The sequence below is a fragment of the Opisthocomus hoazin genome, chromosome 12 (assembly GCF_030867145.1).
Source record: "Opisthocomus hoazin isolate bOpiHoa1 chromosome 12, bOpiHoa1.hap1, whole genome shotgun sequence".
NCBI classification, from domain to species: Eukaryota; Metazoa; Chordata; class Aves; order Opisthocomiformes; family Opisthocomidae; genus Opisthocomus; species Opisthocomus hoazin.
In genome coordinates this window covers 18,731,211-18,752,683 of record NC_134425.1, presented here as the reverse complement: position 1 = coordinate 18,752,683, position 21,473 = coordinate 18,731,211, and the positions used below count along the sequence as shown (strand labels likewise).

The window sequence follows — 21,473 nt, the reverse complement described above, 5'->3', positions numbered from 1 at the left end:
TCAGTTCTAAGCAGAGTGATTGCAACTACTGTATTAACTAATATATGAATAAAGTAATTTAGACTGTTTTGGTACTTTGTTGGTGGGTTTTTTAGAATCGAGGAAAATTTCTGGTTTAAAAGAAAAAAGTGAGAGTATCACCTGTTCAGGTTCTTTTTTTCGATGGGTGTATTCTGCTAATAAAGAGGTCTAGATGGGAGAACTTAGGCAATTTGGTTTCTTTGCCCAGTAGCAAGAAAGTGTACATGAAGTATATTAAACATAGCTAAACTAAATTTACTAGTTTTGTAAATATGACATACAGCTCTGCTTAGACAGGAAAAGTAGAGGCTGGTATAGGAAGCAAAGTAAGGTCTTATCAGTTGTTCTGTCCCTTCTCAGTTTAGGAATTTTGACAGTTTCTTAATTTTTTCTCATTTTTCACTTCGTACATACACAGATTTGAGGAGTTTGCACAGCAGTGTTGATTCTTCCTGCAGTAGTTGTGTTAACTCTGCTTTTTCCCCCCACTGCTAATTGCTGGTGTTAGGGTTGTGTACCTCAAGATGAGGGAGACACTGGACCGCCCCTCTGAAGGTGCCGTTGAAGATTTCTGTTGGGGAAATACATCAGATTATAAAATTCTGTTTTATGCTTGGATTGTCTAGCTGGCATTTTTACTAGAGGAAGGTGGTAAAAAAATAGCTTTGGGAGTCCTGTTGGTATACAGAATTTGCCCATTTGCCTCCAGCCTTTGATTCACCTTTTGTTTTGTTTTCTAAGAGTAAAAACTATTTGTGAGTTATTGAAGCACAAGTTACTTCTGCTTCTGATAAATCTCTTGCATCAGAACATGGGCGTTAATAAAATCTTGATGAAGTGGAAATGACTTAGGCAGTCAGCTCCCTCTTTTTGTTCTTTATCTGCTTTCAGTTTGTTTTTCTAAGCCTAAAAGGAAAATTATGTGGGGTTTTTTTTCGTTTCTAGTTATGGGAAATCCTGATTGCATGAAGAAACAACTCCATAGCCTGTTTTATCTGATTAAGTAGGGCTTCTCTAAGTGAACTCTTAAAATGCTGATTTTGAAAATGTATTACAGGTAGTAAGGATATGCTTTGGTTTTAGGAAAATGCATTGGAATATTAATTCAGCACATAGAGGAACCGTAATTAATAACCACAACTGAGGGCTTTTTCAGTTATTTTCTTCAGAGTAGATAGGCACTTAAACAGAAAATCTCCAGTAAATATTACGTAGAAGTTATGCTGATTTAGTTAGAGTTCAAGTTTCTGACAGTAATATTGAAGTATGTCAGGTAGCAGTAGCAGTTCAGGTATTTTCCTTGCTGTGCTAAGACAAGTTTGATAGGTAGAGGTAATCTGTACTGGACCATCTTGTAAGGTTAGAAAAGTTTGACAAGGCTGAAGAGGGGCTTGTGTGCCCTAAAGCTAGTCTGACTTTGCCTCGTGATTCTGGGGGATCCGGTAAAAGGCGTACCGACAGCTATGGCCTTGGCTCCGAGTGCTGCAGCTACCGCAGCACAGCGTGTTTTGGGTGAGCTCCCCCCGCTACTTGGATGGTACAGAAGACAATTTGTGACATGCAGACCAGTTAGTCTTTGTTGCTGAAGTTGCACAGTTCATCTGTTGTTTAACTCCACAGATCTCAAAAGAACTCTGAAACATATTTGGCACATTCAGTCGTGAATTTTTAATGAATTTTTTATTATATTTTTAGCGATGTGGTAAACAGTTTAACTGAGTGTGTACAGAGAACTGTCTGTACACTGGTGGACATCTAGTGGAGTCTTCTGCTAAATAAGATACCTACTCAGTCTTCCTGCTATGTCTTTGTAGGTGTGTATTCACAAATTTTTTAACATTACTTTGCCATGTAAACTCTCGCCATTCTGAGCTACATTGTAGTGCAGGGATTCATAACGAGCAGTGATCTACTAAAGTTTCGGGACCACCGGAAGAATGCAGAGAGCTGTCTGATATTTTGCCTCTAGTCCAAAGAAGTACTTGATGTTTCAATGAGGGGTAAAATGTGCACACCACATCCATGTGCTTTGCTTCTAGCCAGGTATACAATATTGTAATTCTTTTTCTTAAGAGAACATTTTGCCTGTTATTTGTCTGGGGCTATCTATAGTACTATAGCAAAGTAAAGTTAATTTACTTCCAGCTTTTATGTGATTGTTTTCTAAAATATGTAGAGCTTTTTGGAAGTTATGTAACACAGAACAAATTAAGAATAGCACAAACCCGGTATTTTAGCAGAAGAATTTTGGTGTCTTCAATGTTTTCTTTGGTTACTCTATCAGTTCTTTTCACAGATTTTTGTCTTTTTTTTTTTTTTTTTCCTGCTTACTACAGAAAAATGACATCAAATGCAGGATAACAGAGCACTGTCTAAACTACGAAGGTTTTATATGGACAGCATTAGACAGGAGCAGAAAGATCCAGTGCGCTAATAGGCATGCTCACGTGAGCTACCTAGTCCATTGACAGTTTTTTCCTTTGTTCTCCCTCTCGACCCACTTTCTGCCAGTGATTTATGACATATTTTGTAAGAGATCAAATAAGCCCTTGACACCTGATTGCAGTGTAGTGCTTGTTTACAGTTGCATTTTTGAAGGACCTCTAGACAAGATGGAGGGTTTAACTTAAAGTAATTAAATTTGCATCTGCTCTGTGACAGGAGTTTTCTTATGTATGCATCCTGTTGAGCAACTTTTACTGTAATTGGCCATGAAGTACCAAAAGAAAGATGCAGGTAGACAAAATCATTGTTGCCTGCTACTAAAATCTGTCATTTCATAAGGTCTGGCTTGTACCTGGGTTTATGCCTGATTGCTTGAAGTATAGGAATGGCTACTTTTATTTGGAAGGGGGAAGGGAGAGATTTCCAAAGCATTGGACCTCTCTGGGTCCTTTCACACTGCTTAAGTGAGGCTAGATGTTTAAAATACCAATAGTTAATCTATTTCAGAATTATTTTTATTGTCTTGAATGTTAGTTACTATTTGTTTTGCAGTTGTATGCCTTTTTTTTTTTTTTTTTTTTTTGCATGCCTACCTTTGTCCTGGGGCAGGTTCCTGAGCTGTTGGATAGTTGTATTGCTAGGTGCTGAACCTACATTCTTTCATCATCTTGATTTTTCTTGATCATTAAAGATAGATCTGATGTGGGCTGGTATAGCTGTGCCATTGTACTCCCTATGATTGGATCCAAATTTAACCAGATGTTATCACTTTTACTTACATCTGCAGATGTAATTATTTTACAACAGACTGTTTTTGTTTATGTGCTAGTTGAGCATCAAAATGAGTATTTGATTGAAATTCTTAATGTGAGAGTTTCTTGAAGCTTTTTAAGTCTTGAAACAATCTTGGAGGAAGATAGAGGACTGGAGAAGGAAGCCTTAGGAAAACTGATTGATTTGGCCATATTCAAAGCAAAATTAGGAAACTGGCACTGGAAATTGAGTAAAAGGTTCTTCTGACTCCAGGTGTGTTCTAATAGCGTATGCTACTGGTTAGTACTTAATGATAATAGTAGCAATGACACCCCTCCCCCCCCCCCCAAAAAAAAAAAAAAAAAAGCTTTAGGAACACTAAGCTATCACTACAAAAATACAATGGAAGATGTTTTTTGTTTTGGTGAGTTGTTTGCTTGGCTTGTTCTTCTCTCTACAGTTCTGTTAACAGTGCATTAAATGTTTAGTTGTCTTTTCGGAGATTTAAGCATAAGTTTTGTAATGGACTTTGATAAGAATTGGCTATAACTTTTAAGGGTGCAATTGGCTTACTAGTTGACCCGTAGATTTAAAAAAAAAAAAAAAAGCACTGAAGCTTCAGTTAGTGCCCCACAGTTCTTCATCTTACAGTAGCTCTTAGAGGTCCTAAGTGAGATGTTCTCTGTTCTACATACCATGCACGTGGTCTCTCCAAGTTATGTGTAAAAAGCTGATGGGATTAAATGTGGCATTGAATCTTTTTTCATGTTGCACAACTCAAAATTTCAGTGGGTTTCTTTTTTCACTCCCTGTTACCACTTAGCTATTTAGTTCAGATGAATGAGCACTAGGTTGCTATTAGTTGGCAGATCTCTCAGGAACTGTTTAAATTCACTTTATTCTAGAACCATCTGCACATGATTTATGCTCAGTAGAATATTTTTTTAAGCAAACAATTTATTTGGGGAGATACTACTTTTTGTGTATCCAGGTCATCGTTGTTAGTAGTCTGGTTGTTGTCAGCAAGCTTTTCTTAAATTGTAATTTTAAAGTAACTGTCTCTTCTCCAGACAGTACTTTCAACTATCATTGGCTTACCAAGTTTAGATTTTTTACTGAGCTGCTGGGTAGTAGTGTGTGATTCGCAGGTTTCTCACGTTCCCTACCAACATGAGAATCTTTTTCCTTTTAACGTGATAAAGGTCAGTATTAATTCTTGTAAGTTAGAAGGCAACCAAGACACGGCAAGTAGACTGCAGATAAGTGAGGTTCTTATATTGTTTTAAATGTGGACCCTGATTTGAAAGATAAATTAAGCTGAACTTTATGAATAGCATTTTGTATTCACATTTTAAAAGCTAAAGAACTATTCTATAGTTGCTTTGAATTTACCATGGTTAATTCTTATCCATTCTTTGTAGTATATTATGGCCAAATGCAGCTGATAGGACGTAGCGTAATGTACAACTGATATTGTGGAGATACCTCCTGTCAGTGAGATTTCAAGTAGCATGCCATGATGTTCACCTAATACCATTTGAAGTGGTTTTATGAGGACCAAGAATTATTTGCGTCTTGCATGACCTGTCCTTATTGCTACTTTTGAGTACAACATAGGTTAGGAGAAGTAATTATTTTCAGCCTGCTGACTACAAGCGAGATTAATAGCTTTTGAAAGGGCTGTAATGAAAGGCTGACCCAACTGGCTTTTGTATTATATCTTGTTTATCCTACTCTCATCTCTATCACCTTTGGGCTACAACAAAATGTAATTTATGTTAGCAGTGTTTCGTAGAAGGTGAAAGGTCATATTTTTAATGAGGGTAGTCTTGATTGGGGTTCAGGTTTTAAAATGTTGTGTGGTACAGTCAAGAAAGTCGGTGTAAACAAAGTGATTGCAGAAAGGGACAAGAAAACCTGTTATTTGACAGGAAGACCTCTTTCTTTTACTAGACGTTAGTAAAGTTCAATTAGCAGAAGCTGAATAACTAGAAAAAGGAATTCAGCAGAATACCAGTGTAGTGATGGTCAAGTCTGATAAACCTTTATAGTCTCAGTGGAGCATTGGGTTCTTTGTACTGAAAAAAATACTTTGCAGATAATCTCTTTTAGTTTGATGCTGTGTGCTAAGAACAACTTTATATATGTGTGTGTGTATATATATCTATTTTTGACTTGAGCAGGGCAGAAATGAAATAACCACTTGTGCTTGTTCCAGGGAGAAATATGCTGTACAGTGGAACTGTATTTGGTGAGGTTAACCATAGTACTCAACTGGTTTGGAGTTTCCCTTTGGAAAGAGAAGTTGCGTTAAGTTCAAGTACAGTTTGTGAAATTGAGCAATGGTGTCTATTAGTAGCGTGTTCACTTAAGTAAAATCGAACTTTTGAGACTGGTATGCTTTAGTGATAGACAATGCTGGATTTTAGTGAGTGATGTTAGTAGTAGAATTCACTGTTACATCATCATTTTTCACAGAACACGCTGCCTCCTCATAGAAGCCAAAATTTTTGGAAGTAGGTTATAGCTTCAGGAGAATTCTAGTTAAAAGAATTTTAGTGGTGCAGGGGAAAGTTTTAGGATGTAAGAGAGGAAGGTAAAGATTTCAACTCTGAGTAGTCAAAAGCTGATTTGAAAGAAGCTCTTGGATTTGGTTTTCAGCAAATGCATACCTGGTGTGACTGCTGCTTCCTGTGAAAGCTCACACTTGGCTTTCATGTGCGTATGTTTTTTTTTCAAGTGGCAAATTGCTTCAGTTATGTTGCAGAAAGGAGTGGGAAACACTTCAGAGAAATTTGAATTTCGTTACTGTTTGTGTAACCAACTTCTTAACCTGGGTTTAGTTCAAAGTGTGCACAGAGAAGAGTGGTGGAGTGAGCCCATTCAGTTATTTACAGCCAAACGTCCTGTCACGGAGGTAAAGTCAAAATCTGAGTTTTTATGTGTTGATTTTTTACCAAATAAAAAGTTCTGTGTTAGAGAGTAATTGTTAGCTTTCCCATGTGACAGCATGGTAACTGATAGTAAATGTAGAGTAGCCGCTATGTGCAGAACCGCAACACATATAGGATTCACTTGGCCTGGGATTTGATAACAAAAGTTTGAGAGGGCAGCAGTTTAGATAAGAGCTGCAAGACTTTGCAGAGGTATTTTACTAATGTTAGATGCTTTTTTCCTGATTTTGCGCTTTTTTCTGTGTGTCTTGCTGCATCATAATTAGATATTGGTTTGTGCCCCTGTATGACACAAACTTTATTTCATGGTGAAATGTGAACCAATATAATGAGACCTGTTCTGGCAGTTTGACCGTTGGGTTTCCATTGGGTTTCTTCTCCGCAGCGCTCCCCGACTCCTGCGGTCGTACTCGGCTGCTGGTTTAACCCAGGTCGGCCTCGCTGGGCTGTCCCCCTGCAACGCCGTTCCATGCGGCTGTCTCCCTCCTTCCCCACCACAGCACTCCCCTGTGTCTTTGGGCTCCGGCTGGCTGTTGGCAAGGAATAGAATCACATGTTACTTTAAAGCAACATAATGTTGGGATTCCCCTTCTTTTTTTCAGTGTCAATAGGTCTTGAACTATTAATGCAAATCTTCAAAATGATTCTTTTAAATTTGCACTTGTTTTACATTATTTTATAATCAAGTTTTAGCGTTTAAAGAGAAGAAAGGTATTAAAGTTTTTCTAGTGGTTAAATATTAATTTTATTCACATTTAACCCTAATTTACATTAAGGATGTTAACTGAAAGGCAGATCTTTTGAATTCAGCATTTTCATTTCCTTGTAGCCTCATTGATGAATAGCTGGATCTTGTCATGTATTCATAAAGGGTGATGGTCCACTGGGAAAGAAAGAATAATTGTGCTGTCTTGCACTTTTTCAGATGGTCTGTTTGTGATGCTTACTGTTTCCTAAAAAGAGAAGGCTAACGATTCCCTTTTGTCTAAACTAAAACTGAGATTTGAAACAAAAACTTGTCTCAGACCATTAGAGACCTTCCTGCTTCTCATATACCTAATTATCTTTCTTTTATTTCAACAACAACAGTCTCCTTAAATATATCACTGTCATGATTTTTCAGGTATCTTCTTGTCAAAGGCTTCTCTTTTGTTCTTTTGAATGAGACTTCTGTAAATTGTCCCTGCTTAGGTGCTTCTGTTGAAGCCTTACAAGATTGAACAGACAGACCAGCCTTAAGCACCTTGAAAACCCAGTCACTCCTGTGTTGTCCTCATTTGGCTTTGTGTATGCAGGTGAAATTGAGGTTATAGATTATGATATATTATGCTTCATTATAAATATTTCATATCCAGATTTCTCTGTTACAAACTGAGAGACTGATTTCAAGAGGCCTGTTTAATCCTAGGCAAGCCTTTTGAGCACTCTCGCAATTTGTCTTGTCTGTCTTAACAGGACTTCAGTGGTTTGGAAATCTGATTTCTGAGGTATCTTATTCGAAGGTGTATGAGGTGATAATATTGATGATAAACTCTTGTATTGCACATGTGACATCTCTTACATATAGTACTATGAATTCAGGTAAATACAAAAATTTCGTGATGCATGCAACTACAACTAGGGGTAAATAAAACCAACCACTGTTTATTTTGGTTTCTTTTCAGACAATTATGCTAACTAAAATGCGTTCAGTATACTCCTGTTAAAATCTGTATTTCTTACCTGAGAGTTCTGGTAATATAGAATTTACTTCTGTGACTTAAGTTGCTTCCAGAACCCTGAGTAAAAGTACAGTCTTGGCACTGCATAACGGCTATCATCTATTCCATGCGTTCAGTGCACATGCTTGCACAAGTAAAATCCTGGTTTTGCGTAGTCTGCAGTTATGCATTTTTGCAAATGATACAGTGCTTTGTGCACAGTGTTTAATTACTGAACTTTGAAGAACCTTTTAGAAGTAGGGCCTGCATGTGACTGAGCAGTAGACATGAATAAATGTTATCCTCGAGTGTATCTAGCAGACAGTAATAGATGCTTGATCAGACAATATGAGCACTGAGTGAATGATGGTAATAACATTAAATATTTACTTCCAGCAAAAGCATCTTGACAGCAGAAAAGAGACTGTCTCCACAGTGAAGTGGATAAAACCCTGTGTAATATAGTATACTGTTCTATAGGACAACTTTCTCTTAATAACTAGCAGCATTTCTCTGTACGACGTGTACTATAAAAGTAGTTGATTGGAACTCAACTACTGTATTTCAGTCTGCCTATTTTATACAAAATTTTACAATCTGTGCATCTTTACTGTCATACAAGATGATTTTCAAGACTTCATTGGTATAATCTTCTGGTATTGATATCACTTCATACATGCTATAATGTAAAACTGATTACTAAGTTCAGGAATAAGGACTAATAATTGGATAATAAACACATGTATATTAACCAACAGTACGTTGTGACTCGTATGTTACTAGAAGCTGAGAATCACTCTGCTTTATTTTACCTTAGTTTGACATGGAATTTTCCAAGGTAGGAGATGTCTTGAATTGTGTCCAAAAGAAAGTTGTGCTGTGGCTGTGCTCAAAAGAATTCGTGAAAGTAAGAAGCAATATCCTTCTCCCTCCTGCCCTCTCCACTGCTGAGCAGTTCATGGGAGTAAATCCATTTTATTCATGTTCGGAGTCCTTGACATGCATGATACTTGTTTATGTGCCCTTGTTTTGTTTTTTTGGGGGGAACCTGCAAATTGTGGTTGTAGAACAGTTGGTATTGCTTGCACTGGACTTTTAAAAATAGGTCGCGCTTGATTTTCCTATGTAATTTTAAAAGGAAATGACTGTACCAGAAGCATGGGATAACAATTTTCATGCTGAGGAGCAGATGAACTTTTTTAGGTTCTTATGCTTTTTAATGCATTCCAAATAGCTTTCAGTTATAGGAAAGAAATAAAGGTGACAGTAAATTGATTTTTTTTTAATACTTTGTGAAGCTTGTATTACTATAGTGAACCTGTTTGCGTTTAATGATCTATCATGTCATGTAATTAAAACAAATTAATATTGAACATGAAGTAAAATGGAGTACTATTAAGCCACTTTTTCATATATTCGTTGTCTTGTAATAGCAAAAGAGAACATGGACCACAATTTTAGAATTTGTTGCTTTAAGTCATCACTGAGGTTGTGTTTTGTTTTCGTTTTAATATTTTGTGGCAAAGATGATTCCTTGGAAGTGGGTACTGGAAACTTTTACTTTTTTGCTTAGAATTCTTCCCCTGCTTACTGCTTTTGTTGGAAAGTTTCTTAGCAATTCATTTCTTAGAGGTGGCTTCAGCATGGGTAGCCACTCAATGTTCGTAAGTAATTGACATCCTTGAGAATATAAGTGATTATGAAGGTGGAATATCTAAGGCATATGACCAGTTGAGCGCTGGTCAGTCAAGCCTTTCTTGAGGTACAGCGGCAAATACGTTTTTCTAGTTCTTAAGGAAAGAATCTTAATCCTGTGCAGGAAAGAGTTGATGTGAGGTACTGCAAGGAGAAAGAAATGTCGTATTCCTGCAAATATGTGAATGATATGCTTTAAATTTCTGTCACATTCCTTTCGTAATGTAACAAGTTGTCTTCTTGCATGAGTTTTACTTTGAGGTAAGAAGTTTTGCAGGTGATAGCTGTTCGGAGCAGCATTCCTCTGTGGCCGTAAAATTGATGTGGACTGCAGAGCTAGAATGTTGATGGCTTGATGGTAGTGGATGCAAGCAGAGATTTTTTTGAATAGGGACTGAACTGAAGAGAAGCCCAGGTGGGCTCATTCCACTGTCCAAAACTTGCCCTGTGTTCCTTCTTTGCTTCTTGGATGTCAAGAATTGGAAATTATGCAGCACTTAAACATTGCATCTGGACTCTAGTAAAATCGCATACCCCTGGCTTTCCTAGGGCTGCACATCACGGCATTCTTGAGAAAAGATACCTGTTCTGGAGTAGGTGGTCTACATGTATTTCTCAAGGCAACTAGTACTTTGTGATGCTTTTGAATGAAAACTTCTAACATGCTGATCAGGAGTTACTCTACTTAAAATCCTCTTTCTTTCTGACACAACTGGTGGTAGATAAAATGAAATATTTTTGTCAAAGCAATAAAGTATGACAGATTCTAAAAGCTTGGGCAGTAAAAATACAATTCAGTGATTATCAAACTTTTAACTTTTTTTTATCGCTATGTTAAACAGGGAGTTAGTTGTTTTTTGCTGTTAATACTGCCTTCTTTCTCTTGTGGACTCTACATTTCCTTAATTGTTACATCATTGTTCTGTGCTTTGTATCAGAGCATCTTTCCGCCAGTCTCCTCATTTAAGCTTTGCAAGATGTGATAGCAGTGAAGGAACTGCTGGAAGTATGAGTACTTTCTCTGAGGCTGGAAGTGTAATTTCAGAAGCTGTGAGTAGAATTCTGTATGACATGTAAGGAACAAGATTATCTCCCTTTTCTTATTTGCTATTTGAAGTAGGGAAAATATTGATTCCTGTGGCAGCAGTTTAGGTGCTAAGGCAGGGTGTAGATCAAACATCTACAGTATATTTGCGGTAGAGGTTTCTGAACTTCAGTGTGCTGCCCACTCACTTAAGTGAAGCTTTTCCCAGTTGGGTTGCTAAGGGCTTTTTCAGTCCTTCACTACGCACTGTACATCATAACTATTTTTCTAATACAATGAAAGGTTTAATCCACAAGCATGTGTTGTCTTAATCTGATCTTCAAGATGAGAATTTTAACCTCAGTCTTCTTTCATTGCACATCATTTCAGTGTTTTTTTTTTGATGCAGATACAAAAATTAAGAAGATTCTTTGTTCATCATACAGTCTTCAAGGTCTAGACCCTGTAATAGTCAGGACCCGAGCACGTGCAAAACCTTGTTAAAAATCTTATAGTTTGATCTCACTGAGTTTAGGGTAGTAGGGAAATTACATTAGACAAACTCTTCATACAAATGTAGTTTTGTTGCAGCCTGTATAATGTTTTCATGAGCAATGTTCTAAAAACTGTTATTCCTGTTCTTCGTTCTTCCTCCTCACACTTTTCCTTGCTGCTTCAGAATTTGGAGAAATTTATTTTTACAGTAATCTATAAGCATCTTTCTTTAGATGTTGTGAAAAAAGTTACATTTCAATCGAAACAGGTATTTAGTGTCCTCCTATAGTAGTAAGTCTGCCTTGTGGGGATTTTAGACTTTTTTTTTTTTTATTTTGTCCTTGTTCTGTAGTGTGTAGTTCAAAAACGTACCCTAAAATATAATAATTACTTTTAGCTTAATGAAGGTAAGAACACAAAATTTAGTCATGAGGCGCTTGAAGTGGTAATTTAATGCCAATAATAGGAAGCAGGTTTTTTGAGGGTAGTTTTCTACTGAAATTAGTACTATAAAGTATTAATATGTTGCTGTCCATGTCATGCTGATAGACGTGTGGTTCAGATGCAGAATTTTTTATTTATTCAGCTGTATGTAAAGTGTCCATAAATAAGTGGTGTCCATTTGGTAAATGGCTAGTTAACATACTTTTACTTGCCTATTCCTGTAAAAATCTTGTGAAGTGAAAATGCAGAGACTAATGTCAGTGATTCTATTAGCATGTTTTTTGCAATCTATACGTTTAACTTGATCTACGTACATGAATTTATAGAGGGTTTTTTTTGCCTTGGTAGACAAATGTGTTGGTATTCAATGCACATTAACTTATATTCGGTATAAAATATATTTCAGCTTCTTCACAGCTTTTCTTGGACTAGATTGCACTGCAGAGTTTCGCTTGCATAAACCTAAATATTCAACTGCATTATTGATCAGTAGAAATGCAACAAGGTAACAGAGATGTGAAATGTTTGTAATGTCCATGGTAGTGATAATAAATACAGTGGCAGACCGATACAAAGTGTCAAAATACAAGCAAGGAGTGGAAGTGCAAAGTGTACAGTCTCTAAAACACTTTCTTAAGCTGTGAAAGCACTCCAGATAAAAATAACAGTAACATGTAAAGTCCAAACGGGGCTGAAAAATAATTTTGAAAATGATTAGGTTAATGGAATATTTTCCTAAAATCTATTTCATAAAATATCCAGGCTGTCTGAACTTGTGCATAGATAAAATATCCAAGCTGTCTGAACTTTCTTGTGCATAGATAGGCTTTAAAATATACTGGCTTTTGTCATTTCCTGCTAGGCTTTTTTTATTTTTTTTTGACTGTAAGAGCAAGCTGTAATAAAAATGTATGTAAGGATTTATCAGCTGTTTAAGAAAGTGCGTGGTGTAGTTACAAAGCAAGGGGAGGAGTTTGTCTCGTCGTGACCTCTGTCTTCTCTTGGCAGAGAGTGAGACTTCTGCTTGGTACTCTGTGGACTCCACACTTGAGCTGAATTAGCTTCTGAACTTCTCGTGTACTATAAATCTTAAGAGACAAGAAAGTGAAAGTGCGCGTCACTAGGTGGCACTGAAACATCGTTGTATGCCAACTACAGTCTTGAGCTCCTCATCTGTGCTGCTAGAGCTGCCTGGATTTGCAAGTGTCAGGGAAATTGTTTTATTGGGAAAGGGCATAGTGTAATATATTCATCTCCATCCAAGGCAGCCATTTAATGCCCTGAAACATGCCCTCTCACAGCTCTGGCCTGTTCACTATGCTTGTTTGGTGTAATAATTAGCAGAATTGCTCACTAACAGCAGTACTTACTAACACCTCACATTTTCCTCTGTGTTTTTGTACGTGATGGATTGTGCATTCTATGAATGAAGTTAAGCGGGTCACAGCCTAAGCCCTGTATAACACAGCTGTTTTCTGCTCAATGGTTTTGAACAGATACATATTAACTCCTTTTTAATCCCTGTAGTGTTTAATGCAAACAAATTTAAGTCTTTTTGTAATAGGCTATTGAGAACTTATAAGCACAGAACAGTTAACTTGTCAGCTTCAAGTACGAAAGAAATTTAACGAGGAGCTGTAGAAATTAGAGTACACTGTCTTTTAACATGCTTTAGAAGCCTGTTGTAAGGCTTTACGAAGTTTGGTACAGATAGCTGTACTTTGTTCTAGAGGAACAGTTCTCATGTGCATGTTAAAGGTGGTCTTTTTGCTGTCAGGATGCTTAAAGAGTTACTCTGCTTAGAATGAAAATACAGGTGGGAAGCCCAAGTTAAAGAGCTCCAGCTTTTTCTACACTTGACTAGCTGGAAATGAGTGAATATGTTGAAAATTGTTCTGATGGAAATAAAAAGAAAAGGTCCCTGTCATGGTTCTTTCCAAATGCAGTGGCAAGGACAGATAGAGTTAAGGGTTCCCAAAATTATTAGGTAAAGGTAGGGTTTTTTAGTTAAACTCTGAAGTAAAAATCTAATGAGATTCCTATGTAACAAACTAATTCAAGTAATAGTGATTTGAGGCATTTGTCATATGGAAGTTCAGCTCTGTATGGAGACCATCAAACTTTTGTCACTTCTAGTTTAGATGGGAATTGCCGCATACCTGGTGTTATATGTTGGTCATAAGCTCTTGCAGTTGTCTGATATTATCTAATGGTAAAACTCTCCCTTCCAATATATATATATATATTTATTTTTTTAAATTGTACATTGTTTTTTTTTTTTTTTTTTTTGACCCAGCCCTTCCTGAATTGTAGTTACCGATGAAACAACTCCATTGTAGAAGGAGAAGTAATGCAGCATGTGAAGCCAGCAAGTAAGAGCAAAGGTGGCTCTGGCAGCTTTGTCTTAATGTCAGTTCCTTGCCCTCAGCCTCCCTTATTAATGCATCTGAGCTGCTGTCATTCAGATGGTTTTAACACAGACATGCATACTATGTGTCAAAAAGGGTGACCTAGGTTTTTGAATTTCAGATTGAGAGTACCCCAACTCATAAAACTACTGTATCGAATTATAAAATGGTTGACTCGGTCCTTGTGGATGTTCTGAAGGAAATGAAATTTATTTATTCTTGTCTTTGACATATCCTCTAAGGAAGCAAGAGGGTTTAGAATTTTAAGGTGCCTGCAATCATTTCATTTGGAGAGAGACTTGCTTGTGGTAGTTCAGAACAATCCTTCTCTTTGTCAAGTTGCACTTCCATGTTAGGATTTTTTGTGTGTGTGTGCGTATCTTTTTGTAAAGGGTTTTTACCTCTCTTCACCATCCCTGTTCTTTCCCTTATACTAATTTACCTGTGGCTTTTTAATGATGTTCTTACATAACACATACAAATATTTAGTTAAATACAGGCAGAAAATATTTGGTGCTTTTTCTTTATTGAGTCCTTTCATGGAATCAATTTTGAATGTTACCACGAAGCTGATGAAACATGTCTGTATTTTCATATTAACCTGGTACAGCTTTAGTATCTGTTGCATATCAGTATGACTGCCTCTCTTCTTCCTTTGGTTAGGCAATGAATCAAAACCATTCTAGAATGAGTTAGTACGCTTTGTAGGAGTTGTTTATTTATTAAATTTGGCAGTAGGAATATGCCATACCATAAATCTAGGAATTTTTTTCAGCAGAAGGGAGCAAAATAGGACACAGAAGAGTTGTGCTGAAATCTGGATTAGTCCTGTCTCTGCCAGCCGCTCTCTTTTTCACCTTCAGAAATCCAGCCTGTAATTGAGAATAGCATGGAGGAGGGAAATGATGATTTTTTTAAAAGAGACTTGTCGTTACTGTACTACTTCACATTCACAAAGTACAGACAATGATAGCAGCAGGACTGTCTAGACGCTTAGACCAGTTAGGAATATAAGTGTATGGGGAAAAAGGACAGACAAAAGTTTCCCTGAACAAATGTCCATGGAAGACTTAAGAAATAATTTTCGTGCATGTCCATTTTAGTTGACTCATGCTGCTGTGCAAAATTACCCCTGATCATTGCAAGTGAGGGGGAAAGTTAACAAGAAATCAAGTCTGTATATGCAGGTAATAAAAATGAAAACTGGAAATCAAGTACTAGCCTTTGCAAGAGTTAGAATTGCTTTATTAAAACAGCATAATCTGGAAAAGTAATAGTTCTGAAGTTTGCTCAACAAAACTTAAATGTTGATTTGCATTCTGAAATTTGCCTTGGTTTGGCATGGAGAAAGTGGCTTGACGGATCTACTGCTTTCATAGCGCATCAGCGCTCTCTTGTATTTTACCTCTGAGTATATCCTAAACTTATTCTTTAAATTATGCAAAGTCAGTTTAAGAATAAAATGTGAGTGAAAGAAAATTGAGTAGTCCTTCCTTTAGCTATAGTTTTTAACCTTATTAGGGTACTGTAAATGTTCCAAGTACTATGAAATACAGATCCCGGCAAACTCTTGTCTAGGTTTGTATGAGTTGTGCGGCAGAAGAGAATTTCTAACACCAGCTTTAGGACTTCAGTAAAACATACTCTTACGGAAGTAGACCAGGGTCTCCTGAATCACTGACCACTGGTGACTGGCCAAGAGATGAATCAAAACCAAGCTGAGGAGTGAGATGTATCAAACTTTGGGTCCGTGTGGCTCTGCTGCCTCCAGTTTGTTTGGTTAGGCTGTATGTGCAGAACTGCCTAAGGAAATACGGATGATTCATTGCAGTCTGCTGATCTAAACAGTTTGGGAACCACTGAACTAAAATGGATGATTTGGAAAAACATCCAAACTTGATAGAAAAAAGAATTCCCATGAGGGAGATTTCATCTCACACAGTGGTGATCGGTTAATTATTCTTTCTTTTAAATTGTGCTCCCTGTTTCTGGTCTGAACTTGCCTAACCTTCTTTCAGACCCTGAATTTTGCTAATCGTTGTCTGCTGACTTAAATGTTAGCTTTGTGTTCCCCTGTGGGTTATTCCAGAGGCTGTGAACAAAACAGAGCCTTCAAACTAAACAAAATTGAACAAGTTTGAATTATCCACTATGTTTGCTTTGTTCACTATGATTTTTCTTTAAATAATTTTTGTTACAAAAAATAGCCCCTCTTCTTTCAGCAAACCCCATATAGCAATATCCTTCTTGAACTGATATGCCATAATTCAACAGTGTTTCATTAGTAGTTGTCTTATTATGAAGTTGAGGCAACAACTCCACTTTCTAGGTTCTCTAAGTGAGTGTTATCATTTGACCAATGGTGTAGTTTATGCAAAATTAGGAAATTATTATAAGTACAAATCTCTGTGCATTTATTCCACAGGTTACTCTTATAAATGTATGAAATGTTACAAATTGCACTTTTTGCCACTGAATACTTTTGTACAAATATTAATACATGTGTTAAATTTATGTACATAATGTGATCTTCAATTTTTATGTCCTTGAAGTTAATTTTTAAAAAATGATACAACTGTATTAACATTGTACTCCTGCATAGCTTCAAAAATAGCATCTCCAATGGTTGTGCTGTTTTGGAAATACATTGACAGTTTGTATGACCATAAATTTGCTGTAATGATGATGATAAATCAGTGATGGTTGCCTTTTAGCTGTTTTGGGAGAGGAGGGGGAATTGCACGAAGCTTCTACTCGAAGGCTCCTCTAGTGTGAGAGATGTTTGAAGGAAAATCTGTGTTTATCATATCCTTGAAAAGGACAAATCACAAAGATTGAAGAGCAGAGGCAGGAAGCATGGTGATGCTTCTGCAGCTGAACCGCAGGGGACATAGCATGCCCCTTCCTTCTGTGTACTCAGTCTGCAGGAGTTTTGTTAATTGTGGCATATGCTTTCAAGAATTATTTTGTTAATACCTGCTTTAAAATACATTGGGTCTGGATCTGGTGAAATGTGACCAACACAGAAGGAAAGTGTTCCAAGAATACATTTTATCTTTAAGGCTTTCAACCGTCTTCCTGTCTTCATTCCAGAGTGAAGAATACAGTTGAATAATCAAATATGATGCCTTGGAAGGCTGTGAAGTTCTTCAGATTTCACCAAGTTTGTGAGTGGTTTTATAGTTTCATAGTGCTTATCGGGCTAATAAAATCTCTGGAAAATAATTCTCTTGTGTTAAAAATATCAAGAGTCAACAATTTTGTAACGGCCTACGAAGTTCATATTCAAATACTATGTAACAGGCATGACAGTTACAGTATGTGAAATTTAATGCTCTAGCTCCTTATTGATCTTCCCTGTAGCCGATTGCATGGCACAGGCTTTTGCACTTAACACCTGCTCTTTGTACATTAACACGATCTTCAGCAGTGTTATCAAGGGGACTTTGGAAACCACACTTGATGCTAAACTGAAGTATTAGAGGAAATAATTTTTTTTTTCCAAGTGTCAATTTTCTCTTTGCTTTGGACTGCTGTTTCTTCTGGATGATGTTTTAACACTGAAAATTACACACACATACACCCCCCCCCCCCGAAGTATCCTTGTTACACATTAGATACTTCTACCCTTAGCTATCAAAATATGTGTCGACCAGAAATCCTGCAGGGCTCAGTATTTTCTGGAAATGATGAAAAGCTACAATAAAATTAATTGTGTATTTGATCTTGCTGCTGATTCTGGAAAACTGTATTAGTGTGACCTGCTCGTGTTTGTGTGTTTGAAAAGTCTTTGTGTGTCTACATCTACAGAAGTTGTAAGCCTGTTGCAGAGGTGCTGAATCTGCATCCCAAGCTGTGTCAGCCCTTAGTTTTCATTCTGGAGGTCCTTGATTCGTTCTCTGGTTGTTGGTCGGCGTGTTTGCTTACTTTGCTACACGAATTAGGCACTATACCCCAGTGAAAGTTGTACAGTTCCACAATGCAGATATGCAATGCCTCCCAAAATGTTGTGGAGATTCTTAATGGTTCTTTGTGTTTCTTTGGGCCATTCAAGGAGAAACGGCACCCGGTCAGTATATTTCCCATTCCTAAACATAGGATGCAGCTCCTCTGGCTACACAGCTCTGTTGGTCTGCTTTCCGGTGACAGACTTCAACAGAAGTTAGGCAACACCAGGAGCTTCCTAGTGTCATTAGAAGTTGAGAGGTCTACAGAGAGCAATGCCAAAGGTATCCTTGTTTTGTCATTAATTGTGGTTGTAATCGATGGTTTTATTTTCTTTGTTTTAATCTCTATCAAGTATTTTCTCTGTTAAAGGACTGGTGCTTAGTATTTCACAACTAGTCAAACCCACTTGGTTTCTTGGGACTGGGTGTATAGGGGTATTTTTGCTACATCCTGCAGAATCAGTTATTGGTGACAGCCACTAAGGTTTCTGTCTGCTGATTCTTTGGAGGTGAGCTGGTTAAGAGCTGCTTAATTCAGGAACCTAGTTTCTCAGCACCTATTGGCTATTTTTCAGTAAAACTGTGGAAAGCATGGCATGCAGGAATGGCCCAGTATCCTTATCTGTTGCTTGTGATTCGCAAACTGTTGATCTAAAAATACCCACCATTTTAGACTTTCTCTAAGTTGCATGTATGCGCTTGTGTCCATATGTATAAGAAGAAAACTGAAGAACTGGAGATTTGGTTGAAACCTGATCATTATTTTCAAACAAAGTTTGAACGTTCTTACTTCTCAGCTAATATAGCTGATCCATTAAACCACCTGGTATCTGCTCGAAGAGGATGCACAAATGATAGAGGGAACAAGATAGGGATGATGGTGTCAAGATGGTTGCAGTGATGGTAGAAGTTTATTGGCAGGTATACTGAGGAGGCTTAGGGGCATTTTGTCACCAAAAGGTGGCTGTGTTTGAATGATTTATCACTTCAAATTTTCATTATGATTACTTCAAGTGCTAATCCATGTGTGATAAAAGTACACTCAGCTGGGTAAGAAAATTGCCAGTTCTGTTCCATTAACAGCCACTGGCCGAAGGAACAATGTTCCTGTAGGTTAAAACAACAATTAAGGGGCCCTTAACACGTCAGGGTGGGGAGAGAGCAAAGACATTTTTCACACATTGCTAAGCTGCTTCGATGCATAAATTAACTCTTACTTTGGTTACCTCATTCAAGTATGTTGTGCATATGCATGACTGGTCTGCATGTGTGTGTGAACCAAAACCTGGGCCTGCTGATTTATGAGAAAGGGTAAGAGAGGTTGAAATTAGTAAGCAAAGCCAAACGGTACCTGTGCAGGAAAGAATATCAAACAGTCTTTTAGGCAGCTGCTCAGTTACAAACACTGGTGTGTGTTAGTCCTGAGGTCTTTGCATTGCAGTAGATTGTTCATTATGTAATTTTTTTCATGATCAGATCACTGGACTGCTTTGTTCGGTGGGAGAGCAAGATGCACAATAGTTATACTGAATAACCAGCTTACTTTATTGTAGTGTAGTTAGGAACTGGATTTATGGGTGAGTCATAGATAATTTTAATATGAGTTTAAATAGAATAATAATAATGCCAAGTTTTTGTCCTTAATATGAAAAAGTTTTTTGGCTTATAGTATTGTGCTGGGGGTAAAGGGGAGCTGTAGGATGCAAAGTGTGGTACGATATGGTCATATGTCTGCCAGTATTTTTGGCAGACTGGGTTATAGAAAGAATGTAGCATGGACAAGGCCTTTGGTAAGACTTGAGTGTAATGAAGGGTAATCTGGAAGTATAACTTCTTCATGTGAGTAAATAGTGCTGTAAAATTTGCCAGTCCCTTAAGATCTTTTAATGAGTGGAGTTTACAGAAATAATTTGAAGAAAAAAATTTCTGAAATCCAATGTATGTTATAATGGAGAAATAAAAACTGTAATAGTGGATTTAGAATGTATTTTTTATTACTCTGCGTTCATTTCTGGCATAACTGGTTTTAGTGAGCCACTTGAATGATCTGAGTTGCTATGAAGCTTTAATAGCTAACACTTGGAAAGGCCAGTAGTTTAAACAAGTGTCAACTTCAATCACATTTCTACCGTAATAAACAATCCCAAATTTGCTGTGGGTGTTAATTTTTTTTTTTTTTTTTTTAATTTCTTAAAAAAACTGAGAGAATTTTAGGAGGTAAGGTTGTGGAAGTTTCTGAGAAGTGACTCTTTTCTAGTTGGGGTCTTAGTATTGTGTCACAGTTCTTTTACTGTTTGAAGTGTTTAATCTTGCTCCTTTATAAAGCCGTGGAGGTCTCACTTCAGAGCACTAGCCTTTTTCTTCATGTGTGTCTTGAAAGAAATCCACCTTTTATTATAGTTGATTTAAAAAAAAAAAAAGGGAGTGATGGAAGAAGCCCTAATGTACATTCTTACGTGGGGAAAAAGCTAATAGAAAGGAGGGATTTTTGGAAGACCAAAGGTTTGCGTCTGAACTTGTGATTCAGATCTTTCTTTCATGAAAATAGGCATTCTCAGAGTGCCTTGCTAAACCTGATAACCTTTTGGAAAACATAAAACTATTGGGGAAAAAACAGTATGGGAGGTGAAGGTGATACTTTTTTTGCTTTGAATAGAGGCCCCTTTTTTGGCGCTACCCCAGAAACTTCTGCAAACATATTGGGTTGCATTGAAAACAAAAAACCTTAAGTGCCTGTGTTTTGCTAGTTCTGGTCCTGAGTCAGTATTCTCAAAAAGTGTGAAAACTGCAGTGGGCTGTTAGCAAAACTGTTTAGGATGAAAAAATTCACCAATTAAGGAAAGTAGGTAACGAATGGCTGAATAAAAGGTTGCTTGCATCCCCTCGGAGGTTGGGAATGTGGCTGTTAGAAGTTTCAAAACACCATCTTTTCTGAAAAAAAAAAAAAACCCACTATTTTTTTTAGGGAATAATGAGATGAGCTTTTCCAGAATAGTGAGTAACAGTCATGTTTTTTGGTGGTCTACTGGTTTGAATAAAGTATATATTAGCTGCTCATCAGAGTGAGCTGTTGTTGTGTAACTAAAAGCTAACCTCCTTGAACGTTTCATAGGCACTGCTGTATCTGTCCGTGTCTTGGACTTGTGTGACTGACTTATTACAGCTGTATGGGATGCTGCTCCAGGCCCAGACAGATTACTTGCCGTAGTGAAGCCAGCATTTTCCATGAATTCAGGAGAAATGCAGGGCAGCAATCAGGGTTATCTTTTTAGAGGGGAATCCAACTTGTGTTAGCTTAAGTCTCCTTGTGTGAACAAATGCAATTTCTTCAGTAAATTCTTCAGTGCGTTTTATGCTAAGTATTGGGGGGAACCCCCAAACTTTTGCTTCTTGATGTTTTCAGTGTTTTTACGTGTTGGAAATTGTTGTGACGTTGCAGCCTTAAATTTATTGTCAGAACTAATTTGAATAATATTTCAATGTGATTTCAGTAAAATTAGTTTTTATAATACATTGTTTCAGCCAAGACAATGATCTGTAAATTGGAAGACTACTATCGTCTTCTGACTTGTTTGATGATGAAACTA

The 21,473-nt window shown here is 37.2% G+C and overlaps 1 protein-coding gene across 8 annotated transcripts in view; it reads left to right on the top strand.

The window, feature by feature from the left end:
* The window catches only part of FTO (FTO alpha-ketoglutarate dependent dioxygenase), a 251,628-nt gene that overhangs the window by 21,032 nt on the left and 209,123 nt on the right, over window positions 1–21,473 (top strand). For 2 of the 8 annotated variants that reach the window (XM_075433827.1, XM_075433828.1), the window contains exon 2: window positions 17,033–17,106. The exons of the other annotated variants lie outside the window; for them this stretch is intronic. The gene's annotated coding sequence lies outside the window, so the exon portion shown is untranslated. The remainder of the gene's footprint in view (window positions 1–17,032; window positions 17,107–21,473) is intronic. 8 annotated transcript variants of the gene reach the window in all.